Source organism: Pteronotus mesoamericanus, unplaced genomic scaffold (genome assembly GCF_021234165.1).
Source record: "Pteronotus mesoamericanus isolate MK-2021 breed Mesoamerican mustached bat unplaced genomic scaffold, CSHL_Meso_final contig_73, whole genome shotgun sequence".
Taxonomy (NCBI): Eukaryota; Metazoa; Chordata; class Mammalia; order Chiroptera; family Mormoopidae; genus Pteronotus; species Pteronotus mesoamericanus.
The window spans coordinates 17,978,620-17,987,357 of NW_026555245.1; positions in this window are offsets into that span (position 1 = coordinate 17,978,620).

Below are 8,738 nucleotides of genomic sequence, written 5' to 3' on the forward strand. Positions count from 1 at the left end.
GGAAAGATGGGAATCCACTGAAAGGGGCTAAGCAGGGCAGTGAGGATGTGATCTGAATTAATTCTATAGTTATCGCTGAATGTCGACTACGGACAATCCGTGCAGGTGTGCCTCTCTTCTGGGCTTGGAGTGACTCCCCTTCATCTATACTGCATCTACCATGGAGCCTATAGTAGAACTTCAAACGGAAGTTTGTGATCATTCTCAGAAATTAGCACAAGACTGGAGCATTAAGGCAATAAGAAGAGGCAGAACACCCTCAGGGGTGGAGCCCTGAGAGCTTTTAAGAGCCAGCTCTATCATCCTATATCCATGGGTATGAGAGAGTGTGTGCAGGAGGAGGGGATGGCAATGTCTGGCACACAGCAAGTTGCCAGGCTGGGGTGGACCCCCGAGACAGAAGGAGCTCTGCCCTGGCCTGTGCTGTGGTGCGAACAATCCTGCTTCTTGAGTCAAATGATTCAGAAGATCCCAAGGTCCTAGAGGAGTCTGAGGTAGTAGAGGAAGCCACGCTGCGGGTGGTCACCGCACAAGGGCCCTAGGTTTCTTGAGCGAGGCCATATCACCTGTAGCAGAGAACTAGACACTGTTTGAAAAGCAGCTTGTGGCAAGCTATGAGACCCTAAAAGATAACTGAGTGTCTCATTATGGAATAGCAAGAGACCACATGATCAGAACTGTCCAGTATGAGCTTGGCATGTCAGACCCACTAAAACAATGACTCAATGTAAGAAGGAAGAATACCATTTAGTATCGTCTTGAGTAAGTTCAGAGGGTGCAAATAGCTGAGTGGACAGATGGCACAGATCCCACGTCACCTACCACTTTTGCACTGATGCGTCTCTTCAGTTTACACCCATGACCAACTGATAGAAAAGGGTGAACCCTGAGCTTTTTTCATGAATGGGTCTGTGCGAACCTAGAAGCACTGTTGCACTACCACCTCATCCAGGGGTAGACGTAAAGGACACTGCTGAGGGGAATCCCCATGGAGGGCCAAGCTTCAGGCAGAGAACCTGGTCACTTTGTGTGGAGGGACAGGTGGTCTGAGATAAAAGAGCCTGGTTGGAAGACTGGGAACAATGTGGTCTGGGATAGAAGCATATGGATGCGCCTGTAGGAGTGGGAACCACATGTGAGGAACTTTGTACTGCACAGTGATGCCCACCAGAGAATATCCATTGCAGAAATATCACTAAATAACCAAGCTGACAGGATGGCAGCCAGCACCATCATTGGCCAACTCACTGGCAAGTAGGTTACACTGGAAATTTTCTACTGGAAAAATCAACAAATCATCCTGCGTAGGATTAACACTTACTCTAGGCATGGTTTTTTCTTTCCTTCCTACAGTGACTTCATTGGTATGACTATGACGGCTCACAGAGTTATCTGAAAAACTGACAGGGGACCTGCAAAACCTCGCCTTGAATCAAGGGACCCACTCTGTATCAAAGGAGCCATAACAGTGAGCACAAGATAAGGGCACCCCCTGGTCTTGCCTCATGCCATTCCTTTAGAAAGTGCAGGCCTGATATGATGGTGGAATGATCTCTCAGAGACAAAAGCTGAGGTGCCAACTCGTAGATGACACCCTGTGGCGCTGGGGTGCCCACCCTTCAGGATGAGATACACGTCTTGACCCATGGCCACTGGAGAGCACACACGGCTCTGGCAACTCAGGGATGGAAATAGGTGTAGCCCTGCTCCCCATCCCCTCCAGGGGTCCACCTAGGGGATTTTTGCTTCCTGTGTCTGCAATTTTAGGTTCTAATTCCCAGAGGGGGCTACTTGCACAAGGGTTGCAGTAAGAGTCCTACTAAACTTAAATTCTGGCTGTAACTGGTCCCTTTGGATTCCAGGTGAAGAGCAGGCAGAAACCAGAATTAGGGGTAACTGGTCCCTGCGGGGAAGTAGGGCTGCTGCTGTGTCACGGCTGCTGGGAGGAAGGTGTTTTGCATTTAGATGATTCACCAGGGCATCCCTTCCATGTTCAAGTCTAACTGCAAATGGGCTACTGTAGCGGCCCTGATTTGGTCAGGTATGATGAGCAGGGCCGCAGTGTCTTCAGGGAGGAGGTCTGAAGCCCCCACCAGTCGCATCCCTAGACCAGCAGCACTTCTCGTTGAGGGCAAAAAGATCTAGACCGGTGGTAGCGGAGAGTGATGAATTGATGAGTATCAGTTCTGGCTCCGGACTAACCTAGGACCTGAGACTGTACTTCTTCACACAAATGCTCTCCTTATATATTTCCCTAGACATGTTTGATCAGGCAGAATCCCAGAGAAGCTGTGTCTGGAAGGATGAACATAATGTGGGAAACAAAGGGCTCTGAGCAGTGCGAGAGGCGGACTCACCAGCTGCTGGTGGTGGCTTGACTGGATCCCTTCTGCTGGGCTCATGCTCTCACAGCTTCATTCTTGTCCAGAGAAACCCCTCCTGAGATCGGAGCTCATGCATTGCCCCCTCCTGCAGGGGCAACCTGCAACCAATGACCGCATGAGGTGGTGGTAGTTACTGGCGTTCTGAGTTGCAGTTTATGCTCCTCAGCTGCCAGTGGCATTAGGATGAAGCTTGACATCCGCTGAAATCCTGTCTTTGCTTAGCTTCGTACCTAGCCCTATCTTGTTCTCCTAACTCCCTTGTCCATTTCTCCTGAAACTCCTTGAGAATCGCTCTCTCTCTCTCTTTTTTTCTTTTCCCTGCTTCCAGGGAACCCAACCTAAAACAGCTGAATAGAAGAAATATTTTCTGAGCAGGCGGCTCTCCCCTGTGAGCTTGGGCAATACCATGCGGGCTCCTGAGCCCGCTTCCCCCGCCCCCAGGTGAGTGTGTGTGTGAGCGCGTGCGTGCACGCGCCTGCAGAACACTTAGTCAGACTTCAAACCAGGTGAATCCCTCTTAACACTGACCCTGGGATACGGTCCTGGCATTTCGCCAAGTAGTTACCTTTTTAAAATTCAAGCCCAGTAGGTGGGGAAACAAAGCCTAGCTTCTTCCACCTGGCATCTTCCAGAATAGTGTGAGGGCTCCCTGTGGATCTCCCCCCTCTCATCTTTAGGCGCCTTGGGCTACTCTTGTCAGCTTGAGAACAGGAGGGCAGTGGGTGGACAACACCTGGTGAATTAATTTACACGCTGAAATAATGGTTTCCATGTTGGTTTTTCATAATTAACTAAACAGGCTGGAGTTAAGTTTCATATGTAAAAAACTTGTGAGGAACTCTTGACAAGAGATGAAGGTTGATGAAGGCAATTAAGGTTTATAGAAACTCCTTTCCTCCTTGAGCTCTGTTTCTCTTTCTCTCTCTCCCTCTCTTATCCTTTCTTCCTCCACACTCCTCCCCTCCCCTCCTTCCTTCATCCTCCCCACTCTCTCTCCTCATAAACCTTCCTTGGTCTTCTTTGGGTTTTCATGAATATCCCTACGCAATCCCCTTCCCAGAGTATGTGTGTGAAAAGAAAAACAGTAACATCAACAGATTATGTGGGTGCTTCTGTAATTTGAAAATTGCATCTGCAGATGCGCCTCTGATCCTGAAGGAAAAAAAAAAAGTTTTTGCTAAGTCTCCAGCAAAATAGGTTTGGAAAATAAATGGGGTGGCAGGTGGTGAGAGAGCTGAGACCTTCAAGCACAATGGAGGACCCCATATCCACACTGGGAGGGGTGCTCAGTCTTCTCCTTGCACCCCAGTGGCTTGTCTAGGGTGGGAGGGGGACATGCTGTCAAAACATTCCTTGTTTGTGAAGACAGACCTTGTACTTCTTGGGTAAGAGCCTGCCTTATCTGCAGAAAGAACAAAGGCCTATAGTTCGGTCCTGGTCAGATTTTGGCATTTTGAAACTTCACAGCTGATGTCGCTGGCTGGGACATGCTGCGCTCTTACGTGATCTCTATAAAATAATGGCCCAGAGAAAATCTGTTTTAGAATGGCTAACTGCTGCCTTCAGGAAGTTCTGCCTTTGGGATTTTATGTCTCCTCCTCTGAAAGCACTACTAGAATTAAGTGTTTTCTTTGCTTGACAGTCAGAGGAATGTTGGCACTGACAATGAACAATTATATCTTCTCATCAGCTGTTTCCTCAGAACCACAAACCTTAAAAAACTAAGACCCACCTTTGCAGATGCCACTGGGCCTTTGAGACCCTCAGTTCTCTGTTAAGGTCTTTCAGGGTTGGGCTCCTTAACTAAATAAGTCACAACTTTCTCATTGTATGAACTCTCTATGCCTGCTGTTTTTTTCTAGAGCAGGTTTTCATGAGTCGTACAATGTGGGCTTTTATAACCTTTGCTCTGACATGGGAGGCCTCATGCTAAGGTTTCTCTTTGGGATTGGACAGAGGCTGTACTTCCTACAGGATTTCCTTGGTGGGTTTGGAGTAGAAGGTGGATGTGTCTGGTGCACTTGTTCATCTGAAGTGTCTTCAGTTCCCATCAAACACTGGAGTATTGAGATGCTGTATAGGTAAGTGGGTGTGGAAGTCCTACTTAACTGATAAAACCAAATTATCCACAATGATTAACATATTGCTCCAGAGATCCAAGTTCCTGGAAATAATGTAGTTTTTAGTGTTTTAGAATTGTAGGGCAACAAAGTTTATTTACCTGCCTTTGCTCCTTCCCATAACTTTTCTTTATTATATCCTCTTTTATTAGAAAAATTCTCAACCATATTCTCTAATTTTGATGGATTTAGGAAAATCATTACTCAGCAACAGATCAAACAAGACTTTCTAGCTTATTGTTGAAAAACCAAATGAATGGTTTTTAATGTGGTTTCACCTACCAATACAGCCATTTCCTCTGCCTTCCTTTCCTATATGTGCCCTGCTCTAGTATACCCATCACTTGCACAGCACTATCTTTTGTTAGGAGTGCTGGCCTCTGCTCCCACCATCATTCTCCCTCTTGAACTTGCCTGCCCTTCAAAGATCAGCTCTCTTCCTTGCCTTTTCCATAAAGACTTACCTAACTGTTCCAGCCCACCTAGTTTGCTCTCTCTCTGGATTGCTGTTGCATTTGTACTCAGTTCTATATAGTTCAGTGCATTCTCCACCACTATAGAGCTAGAATGGTGGTAGAGGAGAGTGATGGATTGATGAATATCACTATATAGTTGTGTGTTCTTTAATGATTTTATGTTAATTTCATTTTTTTCCAATTCTTTTTATCTGGTAATCATGGTGACAATTTAAAGTACCTATTATATGTTAAGAACATTAATTATGTGCATCACCTCTAAGTTCTACAATAACCTTTCAAAGTGTTAATATCCTATTTTAGAGTTAAGAAGGTGGAGGCTCAGGGTGGTTAATAACTTGCCCAAGTGGCAAAGCCTGACTAGGAACCCAGGCCTAATTTCAGTTTTCATGATCGCAACTCTTACCTCATTCAGCTTTGCCTCTCAAGGGCAGGCACTGAACTGTGTATTTCCCTTTTAGTTTCACATTATTCAGTATGCAGAGGGATACAGTAGAGGTGACATGAAAATTCCCAAATGGGTCTGTAGTAGCCACCACTCTGCTCCCTATTTCTATGAGTCTGGCTTTTTTGATTTCACATATAAGTGATGTCATATAGTGTTTGTCTTTCTCTGTCTGACTTATTTGACTTAGCGCATTACCTTCAAGTTTCATCCATATTGTCACAAATGGCAGCATTTCCTTCTTTTTCAGGCCTAGATAATATTTCATCATATACGCACATCACATCTTCTTTATCTTTTCATTGGTTGATGGCCACTTGGTTTGTTTCCTATCTTGGCTATTGTGAACAATCCTGCAATGAACATTGGGGTGCAGATATTTCTTAGAAAGATCCTGTTTTCATTTCTTTGGGGTAGATCCTAGAGGTGGAATTGCTGGATCATATGGCAGTTCTATTTTTAATTTTTTGAGAAACCTTTACACTGTTTTCCATGGAAGCTGTATCAGTTTACACTACCATCAACAGTGCACAAAGGTTTCCTTTTCTCCACATCTTACCAACACTTCTTATCTCTTGCCTTTTTTTATGATAGCTATTCTGACAGGTGTGAGGTGATACCTCATTGTTTTGATTTGTGATTTCTTGATGGTTAATGATGTCAAGCACCATTTCATGTACATGTTGGCCATCTGTATGTCTTCATTGAAAAAATGTCTATTCAGTTCTTCTGCCTATTTTTAAATTGCATTTTTTTTTGCTATCGAGTTGTATGATATATATACAGGGTCCCCCTTTTTATTACAAACTCTTTTATTACAAAATCATAAGCATGTAATTCTGTAACATAATAATATCATATTCAAGCACACCATATGCCATTTTAGGTGAAATGTTCAAATTAAAATTATAAATTATTATACCATATTATTACCCTACCAACCACACTCAAGCCGGTATTATTTCTGCTGGATCCTCTATACGTTATCACACATATAATTTGCAAATATTTTCTCCTCTTCTGTAGGTTTTCTTTTTATTTTGTTGATTGTTTCTTTTGCTGTGCAAAATCTTTTTAGCTTGATGTAGTCCCACTTACTAATTTCTAATTTTGTTCCTTGTGCTTTTGGTGTCATATCCAACGAGTCATTGATAAGATTGATCAATATCAAGGAGCTTTTTTTCTGTGTTTTCTTTTAGGAGTTTTATAATTTCAATTCTTATGTTTATGTCTTCAATCCATTTGAAGTTAGTTTTTGAAAGTTGTATAAGACAATTAGTCCAATTTCATTCTTCATGTGGTTACCCAATATTCTCAACACCATTTATTGAAGAGACTATCCTTTCCCCATCAATTGTTTTTGGCTCCCTTGTCAAATATTCGTTGACCCTACATGTGAAGGTTCATTCTGGGGCTCTCAGTTATGTGGCACTGGGGAGACTTTATATTTTTGAGTATATTGTAGTACCCCTATGAATTATTCATGATACGTGGATGTAGGTAGCATGTAAAAACCATGGGTTTAATTAAAAGACATGCTAAGTGTAAAGATTTTATTTTCTGTCATTTATATGTCATCACATATGCACAAAAAAATGTGATTATGTTTACTCTTTTTAGCTCTGGCTTACAGCCAACAAGGTTTATCTAAAAATTTGTCCTCTTTTATTAGGTTGAAGGATTTTTTTTCCTTCTCATTTACCCTAGTCTGGGTCTTCCTATAAGAAGTCTGCAGTCATACCGTGAAAAATGCTTGTAGCACACACATATGCAAAGTATTACCACTTTGCTTTAATCACCAGAGCAAAGTCGCTCCATGAATAATTTGAGCCACAAGCATCCTGTTGAAAACCAAGACCTCTGGGTTGTGAGTCATCTGTTCTTTTTGTGGCAGGTGTTGGGGTCAAAGTACTTTGGATCTTTACTATGGTTTGTAGAAAGGACAGTTAGCCATACAAGTCCCAAAGCTACTGCAGTCTGTGCACCTTCATTAGACGAATATTCATTTGAGGTGGTTGTATGCTCTGCTAGAGAGTTTGCCTTTCTCCCTATAGACCTGGGTTTTTGTTCTTTCCTCAGTATTTCACGGGGAAGCTACTGTTGATCCACTCTAGACATTCAGAGCTAGAGCTTTATCTGAATCACAAAACCATTAAGCATTTTAACATGCCTATAAACCTGTATGGTCTGTTTCATGGGGAGCCAGGTATGGGCAAAGGTTGGAGAGACATGTATTGCTGCTGCCTAGATCCTGCGTTTGATTTGATTGACTCTTGCCGATATTAATGATTGTTATGTCAAAAGTAAATGGGGAAAAGGACTACAGTACAACATAATTATTTAAGAGAAGGGTAGTATGAATTCCTGAAATATTGATTTAAAAATCATAACTATGGCTAGAAAATATCCTCCCTCCTTCCCTCCCTTCCTCCCTCCCTTCCTTTCTTCCTTCCCTCCTTCTGATAAGATACAAGGTTAATTCATAAGTGGGTTTATATGTGTAGATATCTTGAAAATTTCTGAGGATGCTTAAATTTTCTCTCTGAAGATATTAAATATATAGGAATATAATGTTGGATAATTTTTTGAAATTCCATAATTTTCTCTTTCTTTCTGATGAAGAGGCTGAAAAAAGTGAAAATGCACTGGTTTCATCTTCTTGCAACCATGGGCAAAGTGTGTATTTTGGCCTCCTATGTCTCTGGATAATTAATAGCTTCTCTGGATTTCTGTGGTCAGCAAGAGAACGCCCCCGGCAAGTCTTTGGGTGGAAGCCCTGAGATTTCTGAGGAAGGAGGCTGGAAATTTCCTGTGACATGGTAAACAAAAAAGTGTGGCCAGCTCTAGGAGCTGACCTGGGCCTCCTCCTGTGCCACTGAGCAGGGATGGCAGTGTGCATGTCTGAGATGGGACACTAAGGAATGCTTGTCCCCAGGCAAAGGACCTGGGGGTACCCAGAGAGGGGATACTACAAGCAGAAGAGCTGTCCCCTCCAGTGGACTTGCTTGCTTAGTCAAGGGACATCTCAGAGTGACCACTGACATGCTTCCTTTTAAGCAGCAGGGGACCTTCTCCAAGTTGCCCTAGGGTCCCTCAGCTGGAGAAGAGTCCACAACGAATTAAGAAACTGGGGTCCCACATACTCTGCTAAGAATGGGCATAGGTAGTTCAATTGAATTTAGAATAGTGCTTCTGTAACTTTACTGTGTGTATGTGTTACATGGGATCTTGTTCTGATGCCATATGTCTAGAATGGGGCCTGCAATCTTGCAGTTATAACTAGCTCCAGGTAATACAAATGCTGTTGGTTTAT